The sequence below is a fragment of the Macaca fascicularis genome, chromosome 6 (assembly GCF_037993035.2).
Source record: "Macaca fascicularis isolate 582-1 chromosome 6, T2T-MFA8v1.1".
In the NCBI taxonomy this organism is placed as follows: Eukaryota; Metazoa; Chordata; class Mammalia; order Primates; family Cercopithecidae; genus Macaca; species Macaca fascicularis.
In genome coordinates this window covers 118,117,892-118,130,305 of record NC_088380.1, presented here as the reverse complement: position 1 = coordinate 118,130,305, position 12,414 = coordinate 118,117,892, and the positions used below count along the sequence as shown (strand labels likewise).

Genomic DNA, 12,414 nt, shown 5'->3' with positions numbered 1-12,414 from the left:
ATTTAGATACCATGTATTTGGGTCATCAAATGTGAGAGGCACTATGTTACTGCTTTACAAATGTTATCTTAAGTAATCTTCATCATAACCTACTCTGAAGTAGGTAACATTACTCCTATTTTAGAGATTAATAAATTAGATGTAGAAAAGTGAAGTAATTTGCCCCTTAATCCCACTTCTCAGAAAGTTTTTGTGTTTACCGTTACTCTCTTTTCTTTTCCTAAATTGATTCTAGGGATATTTTTTTGTGTAAGAGAACATGATGCTGACAATATTTTATTTAATTCAGTACTGGCATTCCTCTTAGCCAGAGTAATAATAATGTCAGCTCTCCCCTCCCACCCCACCTCCCAGGAAAACCTAATATCCTGAATTGATCTTGGAAACATAAAATGGTCTTAAAGTTAGCTTCTTTCAGATTGGTAATTTAATTCAACTGGGCCAGGATTCAATGAGGGGCTAGAAAGGCCACAATGTATACTATGCTACGAGAATACAAGGTTGAGCAAGAGACTGTCCCTGCTTCACAGAGCTTGCATTAGTATTGTCACCAAAGCCTCCTCTTTAGGGACAGGTTACATGGTACATGCTTTCTGTAAATGCTTCAGGTACAATTCTATGAGGCGCTAAGCTTATCCTTTGCTCTCTGAGAATAGGAATCAAATTCAGCCACAGGATCCATTTGAAACATCGTCTAGAAATAGTAAAGGACCAGTGACTCTTCATAAGTGATAATCCTGGCATTTGGTGGTCAAATGTTTGCAGATAAGAAAAACCTCTTCCTTTCTAATCACAAATGGAAATACAGTAATTGCTAGCTGGATTCCTGCCTAAAGAACCTTTAGGGGAAGGGCTGAGGTGAAAGGCTGCAAACTAGTCAGCTAATGAGAAAGCACAACGCTGGGGCAGTCACTGGTCTGAGTAATACTCAACTTACTGGCAAAACATTGAGTAAAGAAATTAGCAGATTGGGCAATGATAAACCATGGGCAGGCAAAGGTTGTGAAGCTACTAAGATTTCTTGGGTTGGAAAACAATGTCAAGAAATTTAATATTGCAAAATAGCATCTTATTTCAATGGGAAAAAATATTCTGGTACTGCATTCAGAAAAACTAATAAATACTAACGGCTACTTCTAGGGAGTGATAGCCATCCAGTGAGCCCAAGGCTGGGATGTTTTTACTGATCCTAAACCTAAGAGGGACAGTATTGGTCCTGTTTTTAAGATGAAGAAGCAGAGACGATAGAGGTCTAGGGTTGGGTCATTCCAGCTCATGACAACCAATTGTTAAATTTTCAAATTTTCAAGAATTTTTTTTCTTTTTTTTTTTTTTTTTTTTTTTGTTTTTTGTTTTTGGAGATGGAGTCTTGCTCTGTCCCCCAGGCTGGAGTGCAATGGCGCAATCTCGGCTCACTGCAACCTCTGCCTCCTGGGTCCAAGTGATTCTCCTGCCTCAGCCTCTCGAGTAGCTGAGATTACAGGCAAATTTTCAAGCATTTTGAAAGCTGATTATTAAACTGTTGGTAGTTTGAAATCAACCATGGTTGGAGTCTTTATACTGAGGAAAGAAGCAAACACTACAAATTAAGCCTGTTGTTTTCTTGTGGAGAGCTGGTTTTCCAGCCCACTGCTATTCAGAGAGTTTAGTTATTTGTTCAAAGTCACTCTATTCTATAGTCAATCCAAAACCTGAGTTTTAATTTGCTATGCTATATTGATTTATTCCCACTGTAAGAGGAGAGATATAGCTTAAGCTATCCAAATGCCTGATAATAGAAATTTAAAGCCAATCATTAGGTATCCTTCCATGTACCAGGAATTCATAACATTTCACATTTTCCAACTTTGCCATAGTTTTCATACTCTTTCTCAATTTCTGTTTTTAAGTCTTCATCCGACTCTTCTGCATGAGCCATGTTCTTAGCGACACATTATAGTAAAGCACTTAAGAATTTCTGCAAATTAACTGGAAACAGATATTTTGGAGGCATCTATGTAGTGTTGCTAACATTGACCTTTCCTCCTGGCTTGCTAGTCTTACCTATGACAACTTGGAACTCCATCCTTGTTCTTGTTTCCCAAGGCTTGGCCCTCTCAAACACCATAGTTCTGTGTGTTTTTATGCATTACCATTTCACCCTTGTCATCAAAGGAGGAGTTTCCAGGCCACTAGAGATCTTCCCAGTGAGGGAGGAAGGGCAGCTTTAGAAGATCATGAACGAGGTTTGAGTGTTCTTTATATGCAAACTCCTGTGTAACTCTTTTCCTTTCTCTGGGGTAGAGGTCGGTGGGGCAATGGCAGTTCTGACCCTCCTTCTTTCCTCCTGTCTTGCTCATAAATTTTCAACTTCATCAGCACTTGTATCCAGTGATCTTGAAAATCTGTAACTGCCTCTTTCATCTTTCTTCCTTTTTTTTAATGTCTTTCTAGAGCTTGATGTCTTTTTATTTCCTCCCTTTGGCATTTTTCTTCTTTCTCAAAATCATTCACAAAATATGGGATTATAGTCTTAACTACTGCAATCAAAACTTCTGAAATCTCACCATGTACAGGGTTATCTAGCGTGGGTGCCAGGTGGTGGGTGTAGCTACAAGCACCAGTCATCTGATGAGCTGCTCCCTTTTAGGCTCCTAGGTTACTGGGGTAAAGATTATACTTTGTTTTGTCCTCTGGCTTTTTGCTTAAGTGAGATAACTGCTTTCTTCACATGTTAATAAGAAGTGTAGTCAAATTGGTTGGGCGCGGTGGCTCATAAGTGTAATCTCAGCACTTTGGGAGGCCAAGGCAGGCAGATCACCTGAGGTCAGGAGTTTGAAACCAGCCTAACTGACATGGAGAAGCCCCGTCTCTACTAAAAATACAAAAATTAAGCGGGTGTGGTGGCACACGCCTGTAATCCCAGCTACTCGGGAGGCCAAGGCAGGAGAATCGCTTGAACCCAGCGGGGCGGAGGTTGCGGTGAGCCAAGATCGCGCCATTGTACTTCAGCTTGGGCAACAAGAGCAAAACTCTATCTCAAAAAAAAAAAAAAAGTGTCAAATTTATATAAATGGAAGAAATAGGAATATCACAAAAAAATAGGAATTCTCTAAAAGACAATAAATTCTTATCATGTAAGGTATATTTGGCTTAAAATATTTTAAAGGAAATGGAACCGCAGTTCAGAATGGAGGTCTCCTTCCAATCATTCTTCTTTCCTACCCGTTGGGCCAGAGATGACCCCAGCCAAGTCAGCAGACACTGAGTCAGGAGCTCTCCACCATTCCTGTAGCCAAACCAGCAAGAACCATAGTGGAAACAAAAAGCCAGAAACTGCAAACATTGCAGGATGAGAAAAGGAAATCTCATCTCTGTAGTGAGAAGTAGTATGTTCCTGGGAATGCAAGTGGTGAAGAATAAAGGATGGAGAGGAAGGTAGTAGAGAAAGAAAGTAAAAGTAAACATAAATAAAGAGACCTAGGGAATCAGGAAAACTACAAAGGTCACACCCAAAGGCCTCACAGTGAGAACTCCCTCCCTGACGCTATCAGGTGATGATACCAGATGACATGAGCAGGGGAAACATTCAGGACACAGCCAGTCCCATAGCAACTTCATTACAGACTATGAAGCCACAAGGAACCTAGTGGAGACCTGGAGTCAGTGGCCCAGTCAGAGAGAGACTATGATGTCAGTATCTTGTAATGTACACCAAAGGAGAGAAGAGGCAGGGATCTAATGGGTAATTTTACCCATTAGATGTCACAGATCTAATGGGTAATTTTTATGTAGTGTATACACCTTAGCTCAGCTTCCAAAGAATGCCAGTTACACACCCAGTTTCAGGGTGTTAAAGGCATGTACAAGGCACTAAATAAAGACCATTGAAAACCTGGCTTCTTATATGTACCCAATTTCTGAGTAAGGGCCCCACTGAGTATGATTGTTTTCTACATGCCGATATCCAAATTACAGGGATGAAATCATATCACACCACTTTGGGTAGAAAATATGAATTGCCAATCCAGTATCTATTACCCCTCTACTTTTTAAAACAGTTTTACTGAAGTATAAACAACATAAAATAAACTGCACATATTTAAAGTATACCATTTGATAAGTTTGGGTATTGAATTATACCCATGAAACCACCACCATAATCAGGAGAGTGAACATATCCATCATTCCCCAATTTATCCCCCTGCCCCTTTGTAATTCCTCCCTCCCACCCAACTCTCTCTGTAGGCAACCACTGACTTACTTTCAGTCATTAGGGATAAGTTTGCATTGTCTAGAGTTTTATATAAATGGGATCACAGGGCATGTAGTTTGAACTCTTTCTCTCAGCATAACTATTTTGAGATTTGTCTAGCTTTCTTATATATCAACGATTCACTCCTTTTCATTACAGAGTAGTATTTCATTGTTAGGATGAACCACATTTATTTATCAGTTCCCCAAAAGATGGACATTTGGGTTGTTTCCAGTTTTGATCTATCACAAATATAGCTATGAAGATTCACTTTATTTTTACCAAAAATAAAGCAAACAATCACATCCCTGACTTTGTTCTAAACATCGACATTACCAGTTGGGGCTGCATGATAACTCCATAGTTCTTAGGTGCTTTTGCCATCATGGGACCCTTCCTCCATTTAAATAATAAAATTAAAATTATATTTTACAACTGCACTGTTAAACACAATCCTGACAATTTATTATTGTATACTCATATTTACCGTATTCACTTTTTCTTCTGATTTTAAAAGAAATTAAATGAAAAACATTTTTGTAAGTCCCTAAAAGTATGGCGAGCTCTAGGTGCCTGCTATGCCTAATGGATAGGTTGACCCTGTGCCCAGCTAAAAGTACTTTTTTTTTTTGAAACGGAGTCTCACTCTGTTGCCAGGCTGGAGTGCAGTGGCGTGATCTCGGCTCACTGCAACCTCCATCTCCCAGGTTCAAGCGATTCTTCTGCCTCAGCCACCTGAGTAGCTGGGACTATAGGCACGTACCACCACGCCCAGTTAATTTTTGTATTTTTAGTAGAGACAAGGTTTCACAATGTTGGCCACGATGGTCTCGATCTCTTGACCTTGTGATCCACCTGCCTCGGCCTCCCAAAGTGCTGGGATAACAGGCCTGAGCCACCATGCCCGGCCCTAAAAGTGCTCTTTACCAGACTCTCTTGTGCAAAGGGTAGCCTGCAACATCATCTCAGAGTTCCTAAGAATTCTGGAAGGGATGATTCTTCACTCTTCTTTATTCTTTCTGCCTAGATTTAAGGATGTGAAATTCATAGATTCAGCAGCTATCTTGCAACCATGAAGTGACGATGTCTTCTTACTAAGGATGGTAGAGCAGAATAAAGAAAAAGATTTTTCCTAATGGTATTTTGGGCTGCAACATTACACCAGTATCTTGTTAGATGAGAAAAAAAAATCCTACTTGTTTAAGTTAATGGGGGTTTGGTTTTCTGTTATGAGCAAGTAGCTTCTCTCCTAAGTCATTCATCGCTGCAGGACCTCAGCACTGTTTTGTGGGTTAGACACAACGTTAGCACATCATACAAATCAGTCCTAAACATCAGGGAGCAGCCTAAGGACCTGGAAACTTATGTAGTAACCACAGCACAGAGGGTGAGTGTAAGACTTAATAATTCTCCAAGAATAAATGCAATGTGGAACTTCTGCTCAACCTCCCAGGTGTGTCTGTAAAGCAGGAGGACTGGCAGCAGCCACGCTGGCTGTCACAAGGACATGGAAGTGCTCACTCTATAATGAGACAGAACCTTGAGATCCAGGCGTTTGCTGCATACACTTGGCCAATCCTGCACTGTTTACAGCTGCTGGGAAATCCTGAGGGGAAGAGTATAATAAGAAAGAGAATTGACTCAATCTTTTCAGGGATATGTAGCTCCGGGATAGACCCTTCAGAGACGGGGTAACAGGCCACCTTCTATTGCTCCAGGTTCATGCAGGATGAACCTCCTGTGGAAGAGGTCCAGGGCACAAGCTTGAGGTAGTCCCTAATCTTGCTGTACTGGAATTCTAGTGGGTGGCAGGCAGGTGTCCCTGGATCCCTGGGCTGTGCTGAATTCCTTAGTAATCCTAGAGTAGCAAAAGAAAACTCAACCATGCAAAATAAAAACCAAAACAGAAAAGTTTCTTGATGGCACTTGTAGGGCAAAGATGAAAAGGTTGAATGTGTAAAGAACAGCAGTTTCTACAAGTCTAATATGAATAAGTCAGACAAGTTATTTTTGGTAAAAGGCTTTATGAGAGGCCCTACTCTACTGGGACTGATGATGAGGGTAATATCTTTTACATATTCATTTTCATTTTTGTTTATTTTTAATTTTTTACATATTCAGCAAACACCTATTAAGTACTAGGTTTGTAAAACACCATGAGAACGTCAGTGACCTGGCAGCACAAATTAGACAAAACCAAAGACAAAATAGGCCAACAAACTAATAATAGCCATAATGAAAACATAATGAGGCATGGGAGGCACTGTGAGTATTTAGATTCCTAAACTTGTCTGCATATTGAAATCTCCTGAAAATCTTTTAAAAATTCAACCACAATCTCTGGGAGGGGACCAGCAGGTTTTGAAGCTCCCCAGGGGATTTTAGTGTGCAGACAAGTTTGGGAACCACTGATAGAAGAAGGGAGCTCTTGTTTATCCAGAAACAATTCAGGAATATTTTGAGCTGAGCCTTGAAATCATGCTACTCGAAGTGGGGTCCCTGGGAGCTTGTTAGAAAAGTAGAAACTTGGGACCCACCCCTGAGCTACTCATTCAGGCCTGCATTTAAAACAAGATCCCCGGCTGATTGTGGATGCAGTAAAGTTCGAGAAGCACTGCAAAGGAAAACTCAGACAGGCTATGCTAGGAAAGCAGGTATTACCTGAGTATACAGTATATGTAGAGGAGAAGAGGGAGGAAAGATTGGGGAAGTACACCAGGGCCAGGCAGTTGAAGGCCTCGGATCCTCTTCCAAAATATACCTCTAAGATGATATGTATATTCTAGCAACACTGCCAGAGAAGAAATGCTTTAGACCTTTCTCTATATGTTTGACCTCAAAAAAATTAAGAAAATCCAATCCATTGCCCTTTATCAAAATGTTTTGGAACCCTATACGGGTTATTCACATTATCCAACTTAGTCATTCTCTTTATTCTTTGAATATACAACTGTTTTCAGACATTCAATTAACTCCTAAAGAATAAATATTTACTATAACTAGAGATACTCAGAGAAAGGTACTAAGGGCTCTACTGACAATCTGAAAAAAACATTTTCAGCATTAGTGGAGTGTATAGCTTTGCTAGGTAACTACTGTAAAGAACACAACTATTGTAAAAAACACGGCCAGGCGCCGTGGCTCAAGTCTGTAATCCCAGCACTTTGGGAGGCTGAGGCGGGCGGATCACGAGTTCAGGAGATCAAGACCATCCTGGCTGACATGGTGAAACCCTGTCTCTACTAAAAATACAAAAAAATTAGCCGGGTGTGGTGGCGGGCGCCTGTAGTCCCAGCTACTAGGGAGGCTGAGGCAGGAGAATGGCGTGAACCTGGGAGGCAGAGCTTGCAGTGAGCAGAGATCTCGCCACTGCACTCCAGCCTGGGCGACAGAGCAAGACTCCGTCTCAAAAAAAGTAATTTAAAAAAAAAAAAAAAAAAAGACCGGAAGCCGAGACCTTAGTTCTCTTTCCCATCTTGCAAGATGGCGGGTGAAAAAGTCGAGAAGCCAGATACTAAAGAGAAGAAACCCAAAGCCGAGAAGGCTGATGCTGGTGGCAAGGTGAAAAAGGGTAACATCAAGGCTAAGAAGCCCAAGAAGGGGAAGCCCCATTGCAGCTGCAACCCTGTCCTTGTCAGAGGAATTGGCAGGTATTCCCGATCTGCCATGTATTCCAGAAAGGCCATGTACAAGAGGAAGCACTCAGCCACTAAATCCAAGGTTGAAAAGAAAAAGGAGAAAGTTCTTGCAACTCTTACAAAACCAGTTGGTGGTGACAAGAACGGTGGTACCCGGGTGGTTAAACTTCGCAAAATGCCTAGATATTATCCTACTGAAGATGTGCCTCGAAGCTGTTGAGCCATGGCAAAAAACCCTTCAGTCCGCATGTGAGAAAACTGCGAGCCAGCATTCCCCCCGGGACCATTCTGATCGTCCTCACTGGACGCCACAGGGGCAAGAGGGTGGTTTTCCTGAAGCAGCTGACTAGTGGCTTGTTACTTGTGACTGGACTTCTGGTCCTCAATCGAGTTCCTCTACGAAGAACACACCAGAAATTTGTCATTGCCACCTCAACCAAAATCGATATCAGCAATGTCAAAATCCCAAAACATCTTACTGATGCTTACTTCAAGAAGCAGCAGCTGCGGAAGCCCAGACACCAGGACGGTGAGATCTTCGACACAGAAACAGAAATATGAGATTACAGAGCAGCGCAAGATTGATCAGAAAGCTGTGGACTGACAAATTCTACCAAAAATCAAAGCTGTTCCTCAGCTCCAGGGCTACCTGCAATCTGTGTTTGCCATGACAAATGGAATTTATCCTCACAAATTGGTGTTCTAAATGTCTTAAGAACCTCATTAAATAGCTAACTACAAAAATAAAAAATAGGCCGGGCGCGGTGGCTCAAGCCTGTAATCCCAGCACTTTGGGAGGCCCAGGCGGGCGGATCACAAGGTCAGGAGATCGAGACCACAGTGAAACCCCGTCTCTACTAAAAATACAAAAAATTAGCCGGGCGCGGTGGCGGGCGCCTGTAGTCCCAGCTACTCAGGAGGCTGAGGCAGGAGAATGGCGGGAACCCGGGAGGCGGAGCTTGCAGTGAGCCGAGATCGCGCCACTGCACTCCAGCCTGGGCAACAGCGTGAGACTCCGTCTCAAAAAAAAAAAAAATAAAATAAAAAAATAAAAAAATAAAAAAATAAAATAAAATAAAAAAAATAAAAAATAAAAAAAAATTTTAAAAACCACAACATTTATCCGTATGTCAAGGCTCGGGTGTGTATACAGTCATGCCCCCATATCCATGAGGAATTTCTTGCAGGACCCCTGTGAATACCAAATCTGAAGATGCTCAAGTCCTTGATATCAAATGGATTAATATTTGCATATAACATATGCACATCCTCCCATATACTTTAAATCATCTCTAGACTATTTATAATACACAATACAATGTAAATGCTAGGTATATAGTTGTTATATCATTTTTTATTCATATCACTTTTATTGTAGTTTTTTTTTTTTTCCAAATATTTCTAATTTGCACTTGCTTGAATCCACAGATATGGAACTCATGGATATGGAGGGTTTATTGTACACAAAAGTCGGGTTCCTTAGTTAAGATAAATTTACTCTAGTACTTCCTGATTAAAGGATGTAATCCAATTCTATATGGTTAATTGTTCTGAAAGGCATTATTTTTAGAAGGGCTTTGGTCTATGTATAGTATGAAAATACATATGCAAACATAAATGTGTTTATGTGTGTGTTTCAGTAATATGAAAATGTTAGTAGTTTTCTCTGGTACAAGATTAGATTATGGGTAATTTTTTACTAGAGCACATCTATGTTTTCTATAGTAGGCATGTGTAACTTGTATAATAAAATGTTATTTTCTTTCAAGAAGAAAATGGTGTTAAAAGCGAATACAATAAACTTCCATTTTACATAAGAAAACAAAACCAACAGAGGTTCTGAGCAAGGAGCTCCCAGCACTGAAGAGGGCCTCCATGTCATCCCACCCTGCCCCAGGGCTTCCTTGTGCTCCAAGTCTATGACTGGCCTGTTGCTCTGAGATGCTTTAAGGCACTGCAGAGCATAGAGAAAAGATGAGCAAGTCTGGAATCAAGTGGCATACACCCCTGTTCTCCCCCTTCCTAGCTTTGTTTCCTTAGACAAGAAACTATTTTGCCTCTTTGCCTTCACCTGTAAAATGGTAATACCTACAGCTCTCATAAGATTTTGTGAATCTTAAACCAGTGCCAGTCATCAAACATTATTCAAATGGGAATTCCTATCATTAATTTTTAGGAGCAAAAACTAGAAGCAATAAATTATCAACTCATCACTATTTTTACATTCAAATGATTGAGACTGTAAGCTCCTGGAAGGCAGAGACCACACATTTATATAGCAGCTAGACAGACATCATATGCAGATATGTGCTTAATTCAAGTTTAGATGATGATAAAGGAATAGTATTCTAATTTTTAAAAATTAGCTCAGGGCTGGGCAATGTGGCTCATGCCTGTAATCACATCACTTTGGGAGGCCAAAGTGGCAGGATCACCAGAAGCCAGGAGTTCAAGACCAGCCTGGGCAACATAGGGAGATCCCATCTCTAAGAAAAAATTTAAAAAGTAGCTGGGCATGGTGGTGCATGCCTGTAGTTCCAGCTACTCAGGAGACTGAGCTAGGAGGACTGCCTGAGCCTGGGAGGTCGAAGCTGCAGTGGGCTATGACAGTGCCACTGCACTCCAACCCAGGCAACAGAGTGAGACCATGCCTCAAAACAACAACAACAACAACAACAACAAATAGCTTAAAATGTTCTCATTTGTTGCATATTAAATATATCTTCCAGAAATAGGGTTGCCAGATAAAATACAGGATGCCTGGTTAAATTTGAATTTCAGATCAACAATGGATACTTTTTTTGGTATAAGTATGTCCCATGCAAATCATGTGTTGTTTATCTGAAATTCAAATTTAACTCGACATTCTGTAGTTTTCTTTGTTAAACCTGGCAACCTTATGCAGAAAAGGAGTTGATAGAATTTTGTTTTAGAATTGAACACTAACATTTTCTTGGATGACGAATATTTAATATATACCATGTGGAAATATCATATTTAGGAATTCTAATGGTTAATATAATTGGCATTAAAAATGATTTACTTAAAAAGCTGATGGGCCTAAATATGTGTGTTAACCTTACTAGTTTCGTGTGTAAAATAAGGATAATAGTATTTAATATGGGAGGGGAGGTTGAGATTTACCTGAGATTACATGTGAGAATGTTCTTTGTAAATAGATCCAAAAAAGAATCTCAGTGGAGCATGGGCTCTACTGTCTGACACACCTGCATTTGCATTCCGGTGTTGCCATTTACTAGTGGAATGACTTTGGAAAGGCTGCTTAACCTAATTATCTCATCCATAATGAAGAAGTAGTAATGCAGCTGATAACATACAATTTTTATGAGGAGCAGAAAAGAAAATACACGTATAGTGCATAGTGCACAATAAAGCATTTCCTAAATGTTAGATTGTATTAAAAATCTAGAAAAAAAAGTCCCTTTCTAGAAAATCACTAACATATGGTAACAGGAAATTATGGCCCTAACTGCAAGTATAATAAACTCTTCCTTTGTCTAAGTGTTTCTTACAATAGGGGATGTTTTGCACCTGTGCTGTTAGATGCTCACAAGATGTTGTTGAAGGAATGAATTAATGCAAGAGTGAATCTCTTACTCCATACCAAAAATGGTCACTGTCTTTGTATCCTGAACATGTCGTTACAGACTTTCATGTAAAAGGAGAAATTCTCTGAATGTTTAAATCAGTTGAGATCCTTCTTGTTTTAATTTCATGGAGAACATTAATATTGTCATTAGAAAAATTATAGATGCTTTCATTTTAGAAATCAGCCTGGCAGGGCAATACTGGTAGATATGTAGCCACAATCGCTACTAATACAGAGCCCTCTGTGTATTCCTTCTACTGAAAGAAACCTAAATAAATTATTAAGCATGAGTGATTCAACTGTTAGGTCAGGATTTCAGACCCATGGGCTGAGCTCATTGAGATGTTAGGAACTGTAATGGGCTTGTTCATCTCTGAAGGGGATTCACGGGTCAGGTTCAAAAGCAAAGATTATCTACTGAAAGGCCACACGCCCTTGTTTATTTCCAGTGAATCAGAACAGCCCATTGTCGTTGCTCTTACTATACTGGAAGGTTCTACGTTCATCAGTGGCTGATGAGTATGTATGTTAAAGGCAACATAAGGAGAGTCAAACAGCCCGGGCAAGATCAGGAGACCCTGTCTTTACAAAAAAAAATTTTAAAAATTACCTGAGAGTAGTGGCACAGGCCTGTAGTCCCAGGTACATAGGAGACTGAGGCAGGAGGATGACTTGAGCCCAGGAGTTTGAGGTTACAGTGAGCACCATAGGACTCCATCCAGCCTGGGCGACAGAGTGAGACCTCATCTCAGGAAACATAATAATAAATAAATAAATAAATAAAGACAACACCCATGAATATATGCACTCAAATTTCTTCCTTGGAATTATCCAGGTTTTCCTGTTGCTTTATGTAGACAAGGAGTGTCTTAGATCACAGGCCACCTATTTTTCTCCCAAGGTTCAAATTTATTTGATTAAGAAGGCAATCA

General features: G+C 40.3%; 2 long non-coding RNA genes and 1 pseudogene across 2 annotated transcripts in view; 2 read left to right on the top strand and 1 right to left on the bottom strand.

Annotated features, from left to right (window-relative positions):
• Positions 1-12,414, top strand: part of LOC123574012 (uncharacterized) — a 133,091-nt gene that overhangs the window by 8,614 nt on the left and 112,063 nt on the right. The gene's annotated exons all lie outside the window — the stretch shown is intronic.
• LOC141407052 (uncharacterized) overlaps positions 1-12,414 on the bottom strand; it is a 59,706-nt gene that overhangs the window by 32,942 nt on the left and 14,350 nt on the right. The window lies entirely within an intron of this gene.
• Positions 7,687-8,623, top strand: LOC102121011 (large ribosomal subunit protein eL6 pseudogene; annotated as a pseudogene).